The sequence below is a fragment of the Falco naumanni genome, chromosome 12 (genome assembly GCF_017639655.2).
Source record: "Falco naumanni isolate bFalNau1 chromosome 12, bFalNau1.pat, whole genome shotgun sequence".
NCBI lineage: Eukaryota > Metazoa > Chordata > Aves > Falconiformes > Falconidae > Falco > Falco naumanni.
Genome location: NC_054065.1, coordinates 16,141,916 through 16,163,904, shown reverse-complemented (window position 1 = coordinate 16,163,904; position 21,989 = coordinate 16,141,916). Strand labels below are relative to the sequence as shown.

General features: G+C 46.1%; 1 protein-coding gene across 4 annotated transcripts in view; it reads left to right on the top strand.

Annotated features, from left to right (window-relative positions):
• Positions 1–21,989, top strand: part of LOC121096180 — a 58,781-nt gene that overhangs the window by 20,159 nt on the left and 16,633 nt on the right. The gene's annotated exons all lie outside the window — the stretch shown is intronic.

Genomic DNA, 21,989 nt, shown 5'->3' with positions numbered 1-21,989 from the left:
ACAGGAACAAAATCACTGAAGTTCACTTTTGCCAAGTTACCCCTGCTGCCATGATCTGACCTGTACCATTTACTCCAAAATAAATTAATTTCTTAGGGATGTATAAATAAATGTGTTTGTGATGGAAGTAGTTGTAGACTTGACGATGATGATGATTTTTTCCATACTTGTTGTCCTCCTTGGGCCCAGGTCTCTCTTTGCCTTCTAGGAGTTTCACAGCAGTGTAAAACAGTGCTTTTTACCTTCTTAACGCTTAACAAATACAAACTGTTTACAGTTTGCTCTAGATGCACTTACTTTTGACTTTGCAGGACTTGTAGGGGCCTGAGATTGAGGTGTGTAAACATTGGGAGTTTGCCTGATCCCTGCAGAGGCTGGGAAATGGGGCATGCCTGGTACTGGTGGGGTGCGCTGCCCTGTGCAGTGCCCATCTGGTGCCTCTTTCAAAAGGCGTTGCTGTCAAGTTAGTATTTCAGCTCGTTCTTCATTATTTTTCTTTCTTGCACTGGTGTGGTGTCAGTTTGAAAGAGTATCTGCAGACATCTGCTGACCCTGGTAAATTGCAGTGAGTTAAAGACGGTTATTTTCAGTTCTGAATTGCCTCTCATTAGGGAAGAATTTCACTGCTTCTGATTGGTTGGATGTAGTTTTAACCTTACTAGTTTTAACCTAACTTTAAGCCTACAAGATGGACCCACTAAAAGAAAGGTCTATGTATTTATTTTCCAAGATCTAAAAAGTGAGACCCCTCCATTTCCCCATTACACTGCTGCTTGTTCTCAGTCCTGCTGGCAGCATACATCCCATGAATACATAATGCAGTGTCTTGTGGTTTCAGTACAGTTTTCCTCACCCCCTTTTTGCCCTTCTAGCCAAGTTTCTGCTCACAGAACATTGAAAAGGCCCAGTCTTGCATTTCACATCACCCAAATCTTCTACTGATACTGACAGGCTTTAATTAGTCTCACATCCTAATGAGAGGAGAAGAAAGCTGGTAAGCCTGTGCCCAGCCTTTTTTTTTTTTTTTTTCGGAGTGCATGTGAGTAAATGGAGAAATGTTCCTTTTGGCCCAGGTGCTTTCTCTGATTTGGATCCCAGGCATAGCATCTACCTGCTCTGCCTTAAGTTCCTTTCAGCAGTGTGTTTGGGAGTGTGCTGGTGAAGGTTGGAGGCTAATTTAAATAAACTTTCCAAACTATTGTGGTTTTTCTGGGAAACCTTGTGAGAACTATATGCTTCCTGGTTCATCTGCTCTCTACGCTTTTGGCTTAATTGTGGCAAAGATTTTTGCAAAAGAAGTTGAAATCTGAAGTAGAGGTGGGGGTGTAGTTTGTTGTTATGGGGTTTTTTTGTAAATTAACATTTGTACTGTGGATGTCATTAATGCTTCCAGGTTGTGGAATCCCTGTTATAAAGCAAGGACATTCAGCTAGTGGTTTTAACTTAAGTGTACTTTTTTGGGGGTGGGAGAGCGGTGAGGGTGGTAGGAACATGCAAAGTAGGATGCAGCCTGAATATTATAACAGTGTTTGGTCACTTGTTTTATTTGTATAGTTTTAATTGGTTATTTTCAACCAGTAAGATATGGAAGCTTTATGATGACTTCTTGCTTGCTACTTGTTTCTGCTACAAAAATCGTGATAGAATTAACACTAGTGTTGTAGGTTCAGTCTTCTACTGCCATTTGAATTCCTAGCTTAGCTGAAATCAGTAATCTCATTTCCTAGGACAGTGATCTGAAATCTGGGTTTGGCTTTGACTTCTGCCACAAAATCCTTGTATGAAGCTGGGCATGTCGTCTTCAGTACCTCCATTCCCCACCTGTAAAATGGGAATTAACTATTTTCCTTTTCTTGTTTCTTTGTCTGTTTTTATTCTCCAATAAAAGTGCCTCTTTTTAACTGCCTGGCTAGCATCTGGCATCATGTGTTTTTTAGTCAGGTAAACAATGCAAATGGGGAAAGATAATACTAAATTGGCCACTCTATGGCTTCATCTGGGCTCTGAACATCAAGGTGTTCTTGCTTGGTGATTCTTATCCTTAACTGTCATGTGCTTGCCCATGAGAATACAGCCAAAAAGCTTGATAAGATGGAAACTTTTCTGAGCAGCCCATAGGTTTTCAGTCTTTCTCTGAACCTTACTTCCCATTCCTGCAGCTCTGTGGAGCTGACAGATGCCCGATAGTCTGTCCGGATTAATTTGCACCAGAAGCAAATATTTTCTGAGACAAGACACTTTTGGATGCATGATGTGTTATGGGTTACTTGAGGGTGGATGAAGAGACAGTGCTTTGCCTTTGCTTGAAGCTCTGTTTATGTCAGATGGTGATGGAAAATTGGTGCAGAGAGTTGTGGTGTGGAGTAGATCTGTGTTGGGATGCTTAAGCTATTCTTAGGTTTGAGCAGACGAGGCAGCTTTTGCAGGAAGGCCACTGATCGGTGGCATGTGGTGTCCAAATGTTTTCCTGTGTTCCAGTGAGTTGGTACCTTTTGGTGAGGAAGAGGAGCAAATTTGGGAGACACAAGTGAGTCGGGGGCAATCTGAGTGCTTTTCAGGCATTAGGGAATTGTTGTGCTTCCAGCTCCATGGTCTGTAGATAAATGGAAATCTCCATCATCTGGGCTTGCAGTTCAGCCTCCCTTCAGCAGGAAGGGCTGCACAGGAGTAGGTTTAAAAATTCCCTTTTTGGTTAGTTGCCAGGCCGTGCTTTTCCAGCTTCACGGGGCAGTGTGATTCTGTCCTTTTGTGCCCCAGCCATGAGTTTAGACAGTTGACGGGTGCATTTCCCACCCTGGCTGGCTGGTCAGTTGGCCACCCAGCCTCTTCCCTATTGAGGCTGAGCAAGGGCATTTCAATGCATGCTTTCTTCACTCCTCCAAAGGACTAGAAAATTAGCTCAGAAGACTTCTTTCTTTCTTTCTTTCCCCTAATTGGGCAGAAATACCCTGGCTCGTGCAGACTCCCATGTTGCTGCAGTGAATGCCCTCTCCCAGCCACCCCTTGATCATGGTCCTTGGGCAGCAACGTCATTACATGCAGGCCCTGCTGCCAGCCACTTGCTATTTAGTGAAGGCTGTGCATGTCACAGAAAGACCGTGGCTACTGTCACCCTGTTAACTTCAGCAAATTTGGCTTTTTTGGCAATGCTGAGAGCATGAAGTCCAGGAGAACAGGGACATCCTTTGATGGCTCAGGGTGAAGGCACCAGGGGACACAAGGGTCAGTTGAGGTGTAAGGAAGTCCAGGGTGTTACAAAGACTCCTTGGAGTTGCTGAGCTCATTCCCAGGGGGGTGAGAATAATTGGTCTTGGCACATTGTGTAAACAGATAGAAAGGAAGTAAAGGGTTCACCCTACTGTGCCGTTCAGTGGGACTGCCTGGAGCTCCTTTTGAAATCTACTTTCAGCGGCTTGAGAAGTCAGAGTGTAGCATTTGCTGGGAGAGATCCGAAGAGATCTCTCTTGGAGGAGAGCAGCTTTGGGTTGGCATGATGAGCAATCAAAATTGTCCTTATTTATGTGTGGGTAGGTGCCTGGTGAGGAAAGCTTCGTTTTAAAAGTACAAGGCAGAGAATTTGGGTACATGGCTGTATTTCCAGTTATGCTAGGAAGTTACTAGGTAGTTCTGAGCAAGCTGTGAAACCTTTCTGCCATGGTTTGCCTGCATATATGAGTAGATATCAATACCATTGTCTTACAGAGGCTTAACACATTATTTAAAATGCTTTGAGCTGCTGGGATGAAAAAGCCAGCACAGAAGAGAAAAAACATCCTGTGCAAACATTTGAATTTCTCACTGCATAAGGTGAGTGGAAATTTGTCTTGTGTTGATATTGAGCATGGCCTGGGTACAGCGTGAGCCCTGATCAGGGCTTAGCTGTGTAAACCCAAGCCCAACAGTCCTTCTGCTGAATATTTGAATACTGGCATTTCAGTTGGATTGGGCCCCGCAGGGCGATCAGCACTGAAGGCTTTCTTTGGGCTGATGCTGGTTGCACAGAGGCTACAGGACAGCACTTGCCACTTGTGACCATGGACCAGTGTGTGACCCCTGGTACTCTGGCATCTGGGCTTTGGGCTGCTAATGGCTCCAGGGTGAGATTTCCATATCCTTAGCACAGCTGAGCTTTGCCCTTGCCTGTCTTTCCAGGACTTGACAAATAGCTTCCAGATAGAGAATGTGTGAGTTTGTGAGGCCTTTTCACCCCTCAGCCTTCTATTTGAATCTGGGCCTTGTGAGTTCCTGAAAATTGTTATCATCTGTTTGCCCGTCTGAGCTTGCTTAGGTGCTGGGGGGGTGCAGGTGCTGGTGGTAGTTTCTTCACTGTCTCTGCCTTGGGCCTCTCTTTTCGGAGTGACTGAGCAGAGTTCAGGGGCCTGTGTTAGGCGTAATGACTTACACCATTTCCTAAGGGGCCCAGTGCCAGGACTTCTCTCCCAGGTGTGAAAAGTTGGGCCACAGCAGTTCTTTGTCCCTGGGTGCAGTAGAGTGCTTGTTGAAGCAATATAATAAGGAAACTGTTGCAGAAACGAATTGCACCACTTCAGAATGAGAAATCCTGCTTCTGTCAACCTCCTGCAATTTTGCTTTTTTTTCACCCCCAGAAATATTCTACAGCAGCTGTTCCTCCAGCACAGAAGCCCCTGTCTATCTCACCCCTGCCAGCATTTGGCACTGAAATAGCCAGCAAAACAAATGCTATTTCTGGCTGCCGTGAGACAATCCTCACATGGGAAAGTTTGGGGCCGAAAGTGATTGATTAGATTGTCTAGTCTGCTTGCCTGCAAGGATATAGTTTGGTGGCAGGAAGCTTGGCGACTCTACACATGTCCCATGTGAGTAGGTGATGGGGCGTGGTAGAGATGTCTCATTCTTCGGGCCTGTGGAGGAGCTGAGGAGATGTTCTCTTCTGGTTTGATGTCTGTTACAAAGACTCTGGCTCAGTGCCACGCAGCTGATGTCTGTTTTGCTGATTAAGGCATTTGTAGTCTGACAGTGGTGGAGGGTCAGAGGGTGGGAAGGAAGAGTGCTGTCTGGGAGGTACACAGAGAGAGACTCAATAGCAGGCGAAGGCAGGAGGAACCCCACCTTGCCCCAAGGAGGTGATTATGACTCTGCCAAGCAGCAGGTATCTGTCTCTTTATCTGTGTCCCCAAAGTGTTCCCTGGAGGATTATCTAATCCGTGCAAAAACATGCTGTAATGGAAGTGTGTGCACTGTGTCCTGCTGGCACTGGATGAATCGGAGCATAAGAGAGCAGTAACCCAGGTAGGACTTAGCCTAGCTGCTTCCTAGAAAGGATAATGATTTTCTTTTCTTTCCTGAAGGAGGCAGGTGAGTTGACTAGGTTTTCACTGATGGTAAGGCTCAACTGCTGCCATGGTACCAGCTTGTCAATGCCAAAGGCAAGACAGGTAGGATAATATATTCCTAAACTTTCAGCATCAATCAGCATGACAGAGGTTAGAGCACTCTCACAGAATGAGTGAGGTTGGAAGGTACACCTGGAGGTCATCTTGTCCAACCTCTCTGCGCCAGCAGGGTCACCTGGAGCTGGCAGCCTAGGACTGTGTCCAGACAGCTTTTGAATATCTCCAAGGATGGAGACTCTGCAACCTCCCTGGTCAACTTGTATCAGTCACACTCACAGTAAGTGTTTCCTGATGTTCAGAGGTAATGTCCTCCTGTGTTTCAGTTTGTGCCCGTTACCCTTGCTCGTGGCCCTGGGTACCAGGCTCTGCCTTCCCTTCAGATATTTTTACAGTGATGATTCCCTCCCTGAGCCTTCTCTTCTCTGATGGAGAGAGATTCCAGTCCCTTAATCATCTTTGTGGCCCTCTGGACTCTCTCCAGTACCTCCATGTTGCTTTTGTTCTGGGAACCCCAGAACTGGAGACAGTACTCCAGGTGTGGCCTCACCAGTGTAGAGTGGAGGGGAAGGATCACCTCCTTCACCCAGCTTGCAACATTCCTCCTAATGCAGCCAAGGATACCATTCACCTTCTTCACAGCAAGGGCACGTTGCTGGCTTATGTTCAATCTAATGTCCACCAGGACCCTCAGATCCTTCTCTGCAAAGCAGTTTTCCAGCTGGCTGGCCTCCAGCATATACTTGTGCTTGGGGTTGTTCTTCCTCAGGTGCAGGACTTCACACTTCCCGCTGCTGAACTTCACGTGGTTCCTGTGAGCCCGTTTCTCCAGCCTGGTGAGGTATCTCTGGATGGCAGCACAACCCTCTGGTGTATCAGCAGCTCCTCCCAGATTTATGTCATGAGCAAACTTGCTGAGGGTATGTGCTGTCCCATCATCCAGATCATTAATGAAGATGCCGAACAGGACTGGATCCAGTATTGGCCCCTGGGGTACTTGGGAGCTGCTGGCCTCCAACTAGACTTTGTGCCATTGATCGCAGTGCTCAGAGCACAGCTGTTCATCCAGTTTTCAGTTCACCTTGCTGCCTACTCATCCAGCCTGTACATGAACAACTGCTCTATGAGAATCTGTGTTCTCTGTACACTGTTGAAATATGGAATTGACTTCTGTGCAAGTCTGCTCCAGTTCTGTTCTGCCCCATGATATCTGTTGATAGAATGTTCACCTTTCAGGTGTGCTGCAAGCAGACTTTCATTCTGATCTCATATATCTCTCCCTGGACCTCTTCTACCATTGTGTCAGCCCTGGCACAGTGTGTTGGCTTGTCCGTTCCTATGGCCTCACACTTCTGCTCTTATCCCTTAATCCTTTCCTTTCTTGTTTTGCCTGAGTGCATTTTTGATCTGGTTTTGTAACTCATGCAAAGGGGCAACAGTTCAAGCAGGAGATGGACAAGTGAGCCACTATGTGAGTGCTTCTGTCTGGAAATATTTACCTATCTCTTTTTCCCTAGGTATCTGCCCATGTAACTTGGCTTTCTTTTCCTGGGAGCTTGCACGTTGGTAAATATAGCTATTTGGACTGCCATGGGACCTAAGTACCATCTGGGCTGTCTCCAAGTGTGGGCCAGTACCTAGAACATCGGCTGGAACATCTGAAACGTAGTTCCTTGAGGTGCTGCTTTGAGTCATGAATGAGTGGGGATTAGGTTGGCCAGGGTGGTTTGGAGTGTACTGGAGAGCTTGGTTGAGGAAAAGGAAGATGTGGGAGGAGGAAACTGGATGTAGCTGAAGTTTGGAAGAGTATGTTTTGAAGCCAGGAGAGATCTATGGGGTAGGAAGGGGAAGAGGAGGGTAAGAACAGGTGGAGACAGAGCTAGAGAGAGTAATTTAGTTGTATTAAGATTCCCAAAGGGACAATAATAGCACCTGGAACCAGTGGCAGTAAATTATGAGCCTGAGGTGAAAGCCCAAGGGCTTATCATTTAGATTGGCAGGCTTGCTGGCTACCTTCCCAGCCCTGCTGTCTTTCTTTTTTCTCTAAGCTCTCAAGCCTGGTAAGAAGGTATTAGACTAAAGCTGATTCTCTGGCTGTAGACCAGAGAGAAGGGATCAAATGGGCATATGGGCACCACTGGCATGTGTCCTTGGGGTGTGTCTTAGGCAGAAGTCCTGCGTGATGCTGGGGATACTGTGTGAGGTGTGACTCTGAGGGGTAGGTGGGCCTGGAGGGAGCAGATTTGGGGTGAGTGGGAAGTGTTCCCACCTGAAAGTGGCTGCCAGAGTCTCTGCGTGTGAATAGACAAGGCTGGGATCTTGACCTCTAGTATTTTTCTCTCAAAGCTACTTGAGAAAATAATTCCTGCTGAACTAGCAGAAGGAAAATCCCATCTCCCGTATCTACTGGCAGTGGCTTATGGTGGGCTGCCAGCAGGCCACAAAAACCATCGCTCAGCAAAACCTGTGGATCCTAACTGCAGCAGCGACACAGCTGGTTAGTCTGATCTGAGCTGGGGTGAATGGCAGTCACAGAGTAGGTGCTGGTTGGATACCGAAGGGTGGCTGTCCCAAGGGTGGCCATCCTGCAGTATATCCTTGGGTTTTGGCTGTTGTGAGTCCTTTTTGAAGAAAGTTTTTGAAAGGATGTTTTGTTTCTTTTTTAGATACAGTACAGTGCAGAAGCATAATGCCAGCACATTCTCTTTCCCATTTTCTGAATTCAGCCAAAGTAGCCTCGAGGGCCTGGCAGATTAAGAAGTTTTGCTGCAACCTGTTTATGCTTTCCAGCAAGACCAGTTAGTAGACATTGCTTGGAAGTAAAGGTCAGGACTTTCTCAATAGGGCTGGATTGTCCTCACCTCCCCGAGCCGTGGTGTGTCTGGACTAGAAGGGCTGCCTGGATTGGGTCCCAATGTGGCTGTTGAGTTGGCTAGATACGTCTCCCTTCCCACTGCTCCCTCAGCATGTGGCTCATTGTGATACAAATATCTCATCCTTGCCTGGGGAGAAAAAGAGTTTGCAGGCGGCTTCACCATATGCCGTCACTGCCTGTGTTGTATTTGGTCTGCGGATGAATGGATCTCTCTTCAGGCGTGGTACGTTACATCTTTTGCTTATGCTAGCAACCTCTGAAAAGTACAAAGCCTTAGTGTTCAGTGCTTTGGAGGACTGGTGAGGTGAGCTTGAGGGGACTGGAAAGGGTAAATGGCTATTTAGAACCAAGCTGGTTATTCCTCATGTGGTCCAGAGAGTGTCTGATGGTGGTGGCAGTTTTCTGCTTGCTTTTCTGACTTTATCTAGATTAAGGAACTGAAATGAGCAGAAGAGACTGGTTAGGCTTTTTCTTTTGTTCCTACCCTACCACCACCACTAAGCACTGAATTCCCAGCTTAAGCACTTACGCAAGTGACCAGTTCCATAGAAGTCAGCATCCACAAGATAACAGGGGCTGCTACTGCTTAAAAGTTAGATGGTAAGGGACTTGTCCCAAGCACTACACAAAAGTGATGGTAGCAAAGAATGGAAAGAAAGAGCTTTTTTTTTCCCTTTGCTTTCCACTGGCACTGCTTAGCCCTGTGTCTCAGAAGTAGGATACTTTCCTCATCCAGCATGGCTTGGCACTGGTGATCAGGAGGTGACACCAAGCGTGCTTGCGCCCTGCAGTCTCCCTGTGGGGCGCTGCCTGTGAGTGAAGAGGAAGGAGGGAGGTGGTAGCACAGGTTTGGAAACAGCAGAAACACGGCACTCATGTGATGGTTCAGACAAACTATGAACGCTGGACATTGCTTGCTTTCAGTCTGCAGTGGCAAAACTGGAGCACAAGTTTGTCCTGGAGCATGTCTGAGACTTGAAAATGTAGCAGCTATTACTATTCAATAGGCAGAAGCTGGCTGAGCTTTTAAGGCCAAGCCCATGACTAGAGTAAACACTCCAGGAAATACTGTTTTTGAGTCAAGCTTTGGTGTGGTAGAATAGCCAGCCTGGCTGTCAACAACGCAGCTGTCCTTGGCGTGGGCTGGGGTTTAGCTCTGATTTTCTGCCTTAGCTCTGAATAGCCGCCCCATTGTTGGCTCACATGGGAACCGCACTGCTGGGCTCTGCCGGCACTTTCTTTCAGCCTGTTGATGTCAATGGGAGTTTTGGGCACTGGTCCACAGCTCATCTCACAGGAGGAGCCACTCAATAGAGGCATCTACTTCTCATGTAGACGGAGACTGAGTTCAACCAGAGCAGCTTCACTTCTAAAACTCCCTGCTCTTCTCCAGAGCTGCTCCCACATGCACGCTTCTTGTTGAGCTGGAATTGGTTTTGAGGGAATGACCGGTAAGTCAGAGATGAACTCTCCCTTTCCAAGCCAAAAATATGCAATTACCTTTTTTCTAAATTTAGGGTTTCAAAAGCATAGGTGTCCTGGGGGCCTCAGGTAAATAAAAATAATAATAATAAAAAAAAATCACAAATGAAGGTACTTAAGACAAATCCTATTAAGTTTGCTGGTTTTCCTCAGTGAAAGTAATCTTTTCAATCTCCTGTTGGACTTCAGCTGCTCATGCAATTTCCATAGGAATTAATCTGCAAAACTGGGAATCTTCTAAAGTGTTAGGAACTTAATGTAAATAAACTCTCTGATCATGTCTATGTGAGGGCAAACTAAATTTTTTAATTCTAAAAATGTGCTTGCGTTTTAAAATCCTGGCTTTTCTTTGGAAGCTTTAATTTCACTTTCATGCATTTGACTATGGAAAAGAGAGGTTGAGCAGTTATACAAAGGGTAAAACTGAATTGCTTTGCAAGTTACTTTGTGATCTTATTGTAAGCATGCTCATGTTTGACAGCATAGGTCTTCTTTTGCCTACCTGTGGAGACTTGAGGAACTCCCTATCTTGCATATTGCTTCAGAGGCTCATCAGATACTCCTATAGCCTCTGACATGATGGTATGCAGGCATAATATGATTAAGAAACAAGAACAGTTTCACCAGTCATTTTCCAAATAGCAAAGCTAGTGAATCTGTGCAGTTCCTAGTACAGGTAGAAATATCCTTAAAATGGAGCCAGTCAGATGTGTTTCTCACAGCTGGAAACATGTAGGTTGCTATGTTGTAAGCGATGTGGTTTGCAGCTGGGGAAACTGCCATAGGTCAGGGAATGCCCTGGCTTGGTTCAGGAAAGTCCAGTACCGCTATTGTTTGCTCTATGTGCAGGAAAGACAAAGCTCACACAAGAACATGGTGTGCCTGCTAGGTGAGACTGTATATTGAGCGTACCTTAATGTAAGTCTTGAAACCTAAGCTGTGGTGCTTTGTTCAGAGCTCTGATTGAAACAGCACAGTGAGTTCATGAAAATACATTGTAGTTCTGAGTTTGGTGTGCTATCAAATCAAGCTTTTAACTTGTTTTCAACTTAATATAATTTCCTGTCATCCTCTGAATAACGTGGTCAGCTCTATTAGTTTCTAAGTGGTGTTAGAGGAATGAGTATAGTTACAAGCAGTGGAAGTGGTTGGTGTTGTTGGAAAATGTTTTTTGAGCAGAGAGAATTCTAGTATGACATCTTTCTAGTATTCTTGTATCTTTCTTTCATCACACTCCTGATGTTCTTGTCAAGGCTGACTGCTACAAGAGGTGTGAAAGGCACTTCTGATGTGCAAATTCTTGCCGTCTGCATGTTGCACTCTTACTGTGGGCAGTTATGCTGAACAGCCTATGGAAAGACCCTAGAGATGAGTGAAATGGTAAACCACAAGAAGCTGAAAAAAATCAGATTTCTGTCTCATGATGTGGCTGCTGGTAGGGTTGGAAGAAGAAAGGAGCAGTAGCTACTGATGCAGCTGTGCAACTTGCCTATGTTGTTTGGTCCACTGTATAAATCTCTGTACTGAGTTGAGGCACAGGTTCATTTGCTTTCCAGATGGAAGTGTCCAAATCCTTCAAACACTTTCAAAACTATTCATACAAATGTGGTATAAATTTTTGCTTTTATTATCAAGCTTTCTCTGCACAGAGTATCTTAATGAACTTGGCCTTGAGACATTCAGGTCTGCCTTTGTACTGTGCTTTTTCTTCTTTTAGTTAGATGAGCTGAACTTCTGCCCTTCTCCAGTCTGGTGGGTGAATGAACCCTCTTGGTCCTAGAACATAGCCATTTTGTAAGCATGAGATGGGCCAAAATCCTGAACTGAAAAAAGGAAACACTGAAATGATTTGTGTGTTAAAACTGATGCATGTGTTATGAGCACTGGCATGTGTTATACAGGCTCTGATATGGATCTTACAGGTTTATTTCCAACTATTTGGAAACTGGATCTTGATGCAGACAATGGAGTGGCATACATGAGGTCAGCAGTTCTCTAGTTCTTTGTGTGCAGCTTTGGGAGCAGCTCCGAAGGGTTGCCGTGCTCTGCTAACAGCTGTTCAGAAGGGTGGTGGCCAGCTTCTGGCTCTGAGTTGGTACATCGCAGCCGTCATATAGAGGAGGTTCAGAAAGTTGGCAGAAGTAACGTGTCCTGTGGTGGCACCCATGGACGTGGAGATGAAGCCTAGTGCATTGGAGTGTCCAAGGAAAAGCACTGTGTGCTGAATTGGTTGTGTTGCTTCTGGCATTGGGGAGGCTTCCCTGGACCAGCCTCTCTGCTATGTTGAGCCACATGCAGCCATGAGGATGTGAACAAAGGGGATGCAACAGGGTATAGGAATCCACGAGTGCTGATCACCAGTGCTGAAGGGAACTGTATACTTGCTTAAGAGGAAGGACAAAGCACCAGGCAGGGGTTACTGGCTCTTCTGAAGTCCTTGCAAGCTGTTCCAATGGGTGTGGACCTAGGCCAGCCCTTTCAAAGTTAGTAGGTCAAACCCCATCGCAAGCTTCAACCTGCAAACACCACCCTAGGCCCTGTGTGCTGTGTAGCATCGTGCTGCAAGGCAGGTGTGAGCCTTCTTAGCTTACCAAGAATTGGGAGAACATTCTCCAAGCTCAGTAGTTAGTTACGTGCTGCATAAATGGATTAGCTCCCTGGAGTAAGAGGCCTTTATCCTATTAGCTAGTTAGCCACTTCAGCATGTTCCCTTTTCACTAATGTGTGTGTGAGGTTCTGCAGGGTGGGGGAGCAGGGGGACAAGTAAGTGGTAGGGTGGGGAATGTGGGAACAGGCAGTTACACCATCATTTCTCTCTACGGTTGTTGTTCTACTATTCCCACTTCACGGATGTCTTTTTGAAGACAAAAAATGGTGTCTCTGGTTTGTTAATCATTCTCTGGCCTGTAATTTCTAATAGTACTTGTTTGTGTAAAATTATTTTCATGCGCTCATGCAAACAAATGAGATCTCACAAATAGGCATAGTCATGTGAAAAGATACTGAAATACGCTGTGGGGCTGTGCAGACATGACATGTACACATGGGTGTGTGTCGTAGGAGGAGGAGGAGTGGGACTCTGCCCTGTGCTCAGAGTCTGGAGCCCAAGCAAGCCCAGTGGCTTGTGGCGTTCGTGTGTTTGCTTGACGCAGGCTCGTTTTGGCTTCCCAGAGCTGTTTATGCAGTCAGTCTACATTTGATGTTTTTGAAGTTTCTCCACTGTGCACAAATACATGTTCTTATCTGAAGATGTGACCTTATATGTTTTCCACTTAAAGCTGTGATTGCTCCCAGCTGAACCCGAGGTGAGGGTTCCCATGGGGCAATGTCCCTTGCACTCAGCTGAAGAGAGGGTGGGAGGTGATTCAGAGTCACCTTTTAAGGTCTCTGTTGTGAAGAACAGGCCATACCTGTCTTCTAGGCCACTGAAGAATCCTTTCCTCATTTCATGCAATGAGCATACCCCACATTACCCTGTTTCTGAGCAGCTCTGCCAAGACCAACACTCTAGCTAAGAATCTGCTGAAAAGGTGCATATTCCAGGTTCCCTCCAGACAAACGCATTGGTCTCCATTGGATGTTTTCTGTGATGGATTAGATACACTTTCTGAAAAAACCCTTGTGCTAACTGTACCCTTTAGGGCAGTTTTGGGGCTGACAAAAAGGCGTTCAGGGCCAAGAATTTATACCTCTAAACATAAATATTTTTTTATCAACACCTGAAAAATTCAGGTTGGCTCAAAAACATGAAGAAATTGGCTTAAAAATCTGAACTTGAAACAATTTTGAGCTGAATTTTTTCTTTTGCCTTCCATGTGTACAGCTACCCTTTCCTCTGCGGCAAACCTGTGTGAGCATGCAGTCTCTTCTGGAAATCTGATGTCCCAGATGCCTAGGCTGTTTACTTTCTGGCTGGTATGCACGAGTCCCTGTAGCTTGCACAGAGCCTTTGGAGCATCTTGTAGTTTTTTTTCAGTTACCTGAGAATGGTGTAAAGGTAATTGGGCACACATGCTGGTACTGCCTGTGTCTTTTGGGTTTGGAGCAGCCATCTGTGGATTCTCTTCCTCTTTGTGTCCCTGTAATGTACAGCTGACAAAGGTCTGTACCTTTCATGATTTTAATTTTTTTTTCTTCTTTCCCAGGGTACACGGCTGTATGACTTTCAGAGCCTTCTCTGTGTTTCCCTGCTTAGAGGAAACTGTTTGCTCTACTGCCTGACTTGTGCAAAAGTTTTAACCCATTCTTGGTGCGCTTGGGGACAGCGTTTAAACAGCAAATGGTGGAAGTGTCAGGGGCTGCTTATTTCAAGTCTCCAGCACTGCCATCTCCTATGAGCTGCAGCAGCACTGAGGGGAATGGGATAAAGCTGCAGGACGCAGTGTGCCTTCTGCCCTAGCTCTGCCTATGCAAAAGTCCGTGGGGAGGGAGGATTCTTTTGAGTCGTGTCTGAGCCAAGGCTCAGTTAACAGTCACAAGCTGGGACTGCAAAAGTGAGACAAACTATAGAGACATCAGATGATATGTTAGACTAGACTGGACTTTCCCTGTGGACAGCTTTGGACCCAAGGCCAGGAATGGAGAGAGTAAACAGTCACGTTGGCAACCCTGAATTAAAAGCTGTGTAAGCTTTTTGTCAGGAGCTGCTACCATGCCTGCCAGCTGTGAAACTAGACCCCCCATGTCCATTTGCGCCCTTTCTCCCTTCCCAGGCTCTAGTGAGCAGGAGGAGCAAGTCCAGTATTTGAACATTGGTAACTTTGGCATGTGCAGATGAGTGAGAGGGAATTAATGAATCCTGCCCCCTCTTTATATTTTTGTTACTCCACAGGTGCTGGAGTTTTCAGTCAGGTCTGTTTCCTGCACAAATGGAGCTTTGCATTTTTTTCCTGGCCTCAAAGAAAACTCAGTGAGGGATTTGAGGTTGGCGAGGAGTGAATAGATGAACCATCTGATGTACCCTGCAGATCAGCAGACTTGGACTCTGCCAGACCAGCAGGGGAAGCGGCTGCTGAGCCAGAGATGCTTCATACAGAGTGTTCACTTCCTTCATCCCCAAATTAAAATCAAAGGGCTAGTGGTAAAAGTGCCAAGGCAAATCTGGCCCATGTTATATGTGCCTGGGAGGACTGGGCTTCCGTACAGATCCAGAGCATGTCTGGAGACTGCATGCTACAAAGGTGATGGAGCAGTAGAAAACCAGTTACCTATAGACAGATAGAGAGGCGGTTTGCTTAAACCATAATTGTGTAAGCGAGTAGCTATGTTTGCATTAGCTGTGCCTCTAGTGTGACATTCAGGAATAACTTCAAAAAACAGCCTGTAATTTCAATAACTTTGTCTGCTTTCTGGGCCTCAGGAGCGGTGGGAATTCAGACGCTCTCTCAGGTAGTAGACCTTGCTGGCCAGGCTTTGACTCGTGCTCTTCCATACCAGGCGTTCACCAGGCCCAGCAGCCTGGTGCCACTCTGCAGTGGTGACTGCATCTTTGGTGGTGACATCTCTCCAGATGAAGATGCAACTGGCTTGTGCTGATTTAGAGAGCAATCACTTGCGGGATTGACTTGCTGTGCTGCCAGTTAAGACTCACTGCAGGGCCATTTTGTATTTGCTTTAGGCTCTCTCCTATTTCTTTTCAGCAGTGACAGCTGAGCCCCTCCCAGTAGTGCACAAAACGAGGTGACTAATGACACCATGTTAGAGGGGATTTTGGTGACCACAGAAGTTACTTTGTTGTGGTTTTCATGGTCTGCCATTTGCTGTGTGTGATCCCAGGCAAATCCCTGTGGGACGCTTTTTTGTAAGGCCTTGTTTGGTGGAGGTTTTTTGTTTGTGGGTTGTTTTTTTTTCTGTTGTAATTTGAATTTGTTCTTAATGAGCACTTAGTAATCAGCATTTCCTCTGCTGCCTTGTCCAGAGGCACTAAGCATAAGTGTTTGCACTATATGGAGACTGTGGATTTGTGGCACTTGTTGGCAGAGGTGCTGCCTGGAAAACTGGGGCTACCCTGTCTGGTAGAGATGGGGGCCCTCTATGACAGTGTTGAGAGACCAAATGTGTTGAAGTTTTGAAGGGGTTTCAGACAGATTGAGAATAAATGTGGTGCGAAAAGCATTACTGGCTAGTTCAACTGAATCTGAAACAGAAATAACTTTCTAAAGAGTTCAGAGGCTTTTCAGGATATTCCATAGTATCACCACAGTTTACAGTCCTTGGATGCTGGGGTTTGCTTTTGTAGGAGGGAACTTGGGCCAAACCACTTGAATTAGCCTGTATTTTAAAGTGCTGTGAGGCTGTTTAACTTCTGGTGGAGCAGTCTGCAGACTGTGACAGATGATAATTATGATTTAAAGCTGTGGCTGAAATACAGCCCTCCTGGTGCTGTGCTGCTGCAGGGGCTGGGCAGGGAGCTCATGTCTGTCTGGCACATGGATGTGCTGGGTAGCAGCCTGGCACCCTTGGGCCCAGACAGTGGGGTGCTCCTCGGGTGTGGGGCATCCCTGGTGATGCAAATGCAGAGTACCCTCAGGTGACAGCTAGGAAGGTCTGGCCCCTTGTTTCTCTGCTGATGAAAGTCATGTGTACCTGAGATCCTGAGCCTGGCAGGGGGGTAAGGTCAGCTGGCGTTACTTCAGTTTTACAGCAATAAGGAGAAGCCTGTGACCTGTTCTTTCTTCCTTATTGTTCTTGCACTGCAGAGCTATGAGGTGATGCCCATGTCCTAGCAGCATAGCCCCCAGTGCCAAGGAATTTAAAAACCCGGTCCAAAATCAACATACACAATAGCTTTGAGATTTTTTTTTTGCTTGTTATCCTCCTAAACCGATTGGGAGGGCAGACCCAGCTTTGCCCCTTGTGGAGTACCCATCACCTTGTTGGCGCAAGGATAGGAGCCATGGCTTGGCTCCCTCATGCCATGCTGTGTGGGCATGGAGCACTGATCACCTGGGTGGGAGATGTGTGCAAAATCAGAGGGCACTGGGCTATGGTGTTTTAGCCTGGAGGTGACTGCAGCTGTCAGACTGGGTCAGCACCAAAAGCTTCAGCCTTGCTGTTGAGCTCTGGCTGGGGAGTTGCTGGGTTTCACGCCTGGCTTGTGGGAGTGCTGCCTTTGGGGGTGGATGATCCCCTTCCTTTAATTCAGCCTGTTCTCTAAAAGGGCCCTGCTGAAATCCTCCTCTTCACTGGTAGTGTGAGGCTGCTGCTGGCTGGGCTGCATGTGTGTCCTCCTGCGCTCTGGTGGCTAGCAGCTGTGGGCCTGTGCCCCTGTAGCCCCCTGGGCCGTCTACTCTGTGCCCTGTGGTGGGACAGCGGTGGGACTCAGCCAAGTAGAAGCTTTGCAGCCACAGCATGTGGCACAATAGTCACTTTGTGCAGAGCCCCTGTCCTCATCTGTCCACTGTGCTGCAGATGCATCCCTGCCCTGTGCCTTAATCTTCTGCATGCTCTCCCTGCCTGAGCTGTGGTGGGGCAGGAGATGGGCTTTGCTTGGCGGCTGGCTGATACGGAAGGCTACTCCTCCTGGCCCAAACCCAGCTCTGGGGGCTGGTTGGGAAGGAGGTCAGGCAGGCGCTTTGCTCTCAAATGCCGTCCCAGGAGAGATGGGCCATGGGGCTGTGCTCCCCTGGCCAGCTGGACGCATGCACCAGGAGTGGCATTGGGCTGGAGCTCACACGTTGGCGTTGCCTCTCCACTGGTGTTTGCTTCACCTCCCTGTCACAAGGAGCACCTGGCTGAGACACCTTCAGCCCTCTGCTTACTGGGCCATGGAGCTGCTTCACTGCCTTGCTGTCATTTTTTTCTCTTTATGGACATCACATGATTTGTCCCTTCGCATCAGCCTTCCACTATGACTTAGAATGCAGTTTAGCCTCACACTGTAATGTTTCTTCTTTTGGTTCTCATACACAACTTATGAGTCTGTTTCTATATTTTCTGTGAGAGTCATTCAAGCCTGGTCTGCCTTGTTCCTGGAAGACTCTGGGCAACTGGGAAGCTGGCTGGTAGGGTTAACAGTATGGAAGTAAAACAAGAATTACAGAGCTAAGGAAATTCTGTCTTAAAACATGGTCTGCTTAAAACTTTATATCCTGTCAAGAGTTTTAAGATGTCAACAAGTGACAGACATATCCGTATCTTCAGTAAAAGTGCACCAATCCTTCTGTGGAGGATCCTTAGCAAAACTAATGAAAGGCAGATTTCTGGCCTGCTTGATATCTACGTCTGGTCTTTGAGTCAAGTTACAGCACAGTTACTGAATACAGACTTTTTTAAAACTTTGAAATCTTTTTCATTAAATATGTGAAAATCCCTGCAAAATTCTTAAGTTGCAACAAGCTGACTGTATAATGAAACATTTGAAGTGTGCTGATGTAGTGTAAATTAAATGAGTGAAGTTGAACTGAGAGTTCCTGTGCTCTCTTGCATGAAATAGACAAAATTGGCTTGAAAAAAAACGGTAGTAGTTAAACTGCATCTAACTCTAAACAGGCCCTTAGGTTTAAAATGACAATTGGATAATAAAATTAAATAATAATAATAACTAAAAAGAACCAGACACCACCAGTAGACAAAAGAGCTGTTGCTTTGTCCTATGGAGGTAGTGAAAATAAAACCATTCTAAAAATAGAAATGTGCATATAAAAAAGATGTAAGATGAAAGGGTTTTATTAATATGCAGGCTGACATTTTGCTTTGTGTGCTGATTTGAGAGATTGTTCAAACTCTGAAATATTTGAGAATTAAGCAGTGATGCCTGCCTTTAAGCTGTTCATTGCCAGAATTTTAAATATTTATTTTTGAACTGCAGTAGTACGACATAAATTCATCCTTGAGGATTTCACTATTCCTAGCATGACCTTGCATTAAGAATGCCTGTATTTTGTTTGTTAATATATATTACAATCATATGGATAAAGTGGTTTGTATACAGTAGCTCTGGATACAGTAGCTTGTGTGTATAAGCAAATGCATGCATGTACCACTTCCCATCTGGGTTAGTTCAGAATTGCTCGAGTCAGTGTTAGAGGACTTGGAGCACTACTGCTTGATTGGAGATGTCTCCTGAAGCAAGGCTGGACTAGAGAGCTGTGTTCTGAGAGAGGCAGGGGTGGTGGTCCATCCCTGCATTTAATGTGGTATTTTGATGTCACAGCAAGTCCACTCGTGCCAGTTCAGGGGTTCGTTACCACACGTCATTCAGTAAATACGTGACCTTCTAAGTGATAGTTTCCAGTCCCTGCAACTTCGTTTTGAATCCACGTCCAGGATGGAGAGAGTCACTGGGTTATGAGTGGAGAGTATTTGTGTAACAGGAGGTGAGATTGGTGGGAGGGTCCTTGAACTGAACAAATTGTGCTGTTTTCTGGGAGTTTAACCCTAGAATGTTCCAATTTAGCCTTATTTTTAGTGAAGCATAACTCTTGTGCCCTCAAAAAGACTTTCCATGTTTCCTTAGTCATGTAATTTTCTCCTCTTAAGTAGAAGCCACAGCAGATTATAAAATAAACTTTCCTTCATGCAAATAATAGTGCTCCCAGGCTGTAAGTGTCAGCTCTGATGCCAGCAGTTCTGTCAGAGACTGAAGGAGGGACTTCTTGATTGAAATAGGGAGGCTGAGTACAGACGCTGCCTCTTTCTCTTCCATTTCCTTTTCTGCATGTGGAAGAAAGTCTCAGAAACCAAACTTTATGGTTTAGTCTCAGCTGTGCTGCTAACGTTCTCAATGACCTTCAGCAAATCTCTGCTCCTGTATGGCTCCCAGAAAATAACTTGAAATAAAACTGCACTTCCAGATTGGCCTAGTCCTTAGGAATAATCCCAGGGTTACCAGACTGAACGTGTCACCTTTCTTATAGGCCATTTCCCCTGGCTTTAGGCTACTGCAAGCCATGTAGTCACATAAATGTTATTTCAGCTCTGCCTTGTATCTGTGTAAATAGGAGTTAATGAGTTGAGTATCTCGTGGCTGGATCCTGACGTGGAGATCTCCAGAGGGAGGATGAGGAGAGGCTGCCATGGAAAGTCCCTGGCTGTTGCTAGGCAGCACTGTGTTTTAGCTTCCCCATCTGAAAGTCTGTGCTCAGGTTTGGCAAGGAAAGGGAAAACTGAGGGATGGAAAACCATACAAAGATGCTTGACTGATTTTGACTGACTTTTTATGTAAAGCATGACTTTACTGTGATGGGTACAGGGTGTGTGTGAACTGGAAACAATTTGATCAAATAGAATAACATTTGATAACTGGCCTTCTATGTATTCATTCTCAGCTGCAGTATCATTTGATTGGCTTGCGCTCTCTCCCTCCTTATGTTTTTTCTTTTAGGATGAGACATCTCTTGGACCATAACAGTGAAGCTGGAAGAGGGCAGCACAAGCAGCCCTGCTCCACTTCCAGTCTAAGTGGAAGCAGGAAAACCCAGCAGTTCCAGAGAGCTGCTTCTGCTGAGGTTTATGCTCCAGTTTTACAGGCTATGGATGACGGGATGTCATTTCTTCATTTTACTGAGTCCATCAGGAGGCACACTAGAGAATGCTATTAACTCACAAAAATTACGTAGGGCAGCCTGCTCTTGCTGCACAATGCAGCCTCTTTGAACTGTAGCAACAGTGCAAATAGTGGTAAGATGCTCATGTGACTAAAGCTCATCACAACAGCACCATTAAAAGAGCACCTCTGTTTTCTGCCACAAGCGTAGGACTTGGGATACAGCTGAGCATTTGAATTCCTCTTGGTAGTCTGGCTGGTTGTCCATCTACCCACAGGCTAGTTTAAACTTTTCAGTCACTCTGTTGTCGTCTTGTAATTGCTGTCTCAGTTGTTCCTCCCTATGCCTTCTAATAGAAGACCAGAATGAGTAAATTTAAGGCCTTGGTGCCCATGCTAATTTGTAGTTGGGAAACAACATAATTTGTTTCTCTGCGAGGAGTTAGCGAGGGATCTTGCTAGGCACTGGACCCTGCTGGACTGTACTGGGAGGTGGTGTACTTGCTTCCTGGCCAGCAGAGTTGTGTTTAAAGGTGCTTTTTCCCCTTCAGCAGAGGGTCCAGTGGTGCTGCTACTGAGGCACTGTGGAATTTGATGTCACAGCCTCGTTCCATCCTTGGGGGTTCAGCCACTGTAAAGCTCAGCTTTACAGCAGTCTAGAGAAGCTAAGATTCTCACCCAAAGTCACATCAAATGGGATGCAGCAGGGTATGTCCCACCGTAACAGTGCTCTTCCTCTAAAGGATGGGGCTTAAAATCCAGAGTCCTGATTCTCACTTTCATTGCTTAACCCTACTTTGTCTCATATGTTTTATCCCACCAGTGGGCTTGTGGCTTGAGCTATCTAGCTTACCCTTCCTCATCCCTGCCAGCCAATGTTTCACAGCAGTCTAGAAGAAAACCTTATGGAGCGACCAAGACTTTGCAAGACCTCACAACTCCTTACTCTGCCCTTCCCTGCACCACTGGGGTTTGTCAGCCCTACCAAGTTCTTTCTCCTCCTCAGCTTTCTTCACTGTATGGTTGCAGGGGGCCTTAAAGGCAGAAACACCAAAGTAAATACCAGCCTTACAATAACGGCCTTGCAGCCTGGCTGGGAATGGAGCTCTGCGTTGTTTTATAGGAATTCCTGGGGAATTACTTGTTTAGTTGGACAGCATGGGCTTGGGTTAGTTCAGCAGTTCCCTTTTGTCTCCTTCTGCCTAGTTTGTGCAAAGACCTGTTGGGTCCCTGTAAGGTTAGGAACCTTGGTGCTGTGCTGATGCCATAGCCTGTGCTGCCAGGTCAAACCTGGGGGCAGAGGCATCAGGCAAGGCTACTGTTGAGCCCTTTGATGAAGAACAAAGCCATCACTAGGATTCACCTGCTAAAAGATTAAGAGAAAAAGCTCAAGATCCTTGCAGCACCTCCCTTCTTCCCCATGTTGCTTGGACAGTGAAATGCACTTTCCTCAGGCCCTGAACTACTCATGTGCAAGTTTAAAGTCAAGACTTGCTGTAGCACCCATCTTTTTTATTTTTTTTATTTTTTTTTTTTCTCCAGGCATGTCAGTGGGCCACAAGTGTGCTGAGGGCTGGGTTTTAGATTAAGGAGGCTGGTGTATGTAGAAATGGTGGGTGGGTCTTCTCCAACTCCCTCTCCAGGTTTTGGGCAGCTTGTGGATTGGAACTGTAAAGACATGCTCGTGGAGCATAGAGTAACAAAGGTGGTGGAGGAGTGGGACTTCTCTCCCCACCCCCCATCAGTACTTCCTACTGGAAAAATATGTACTTTC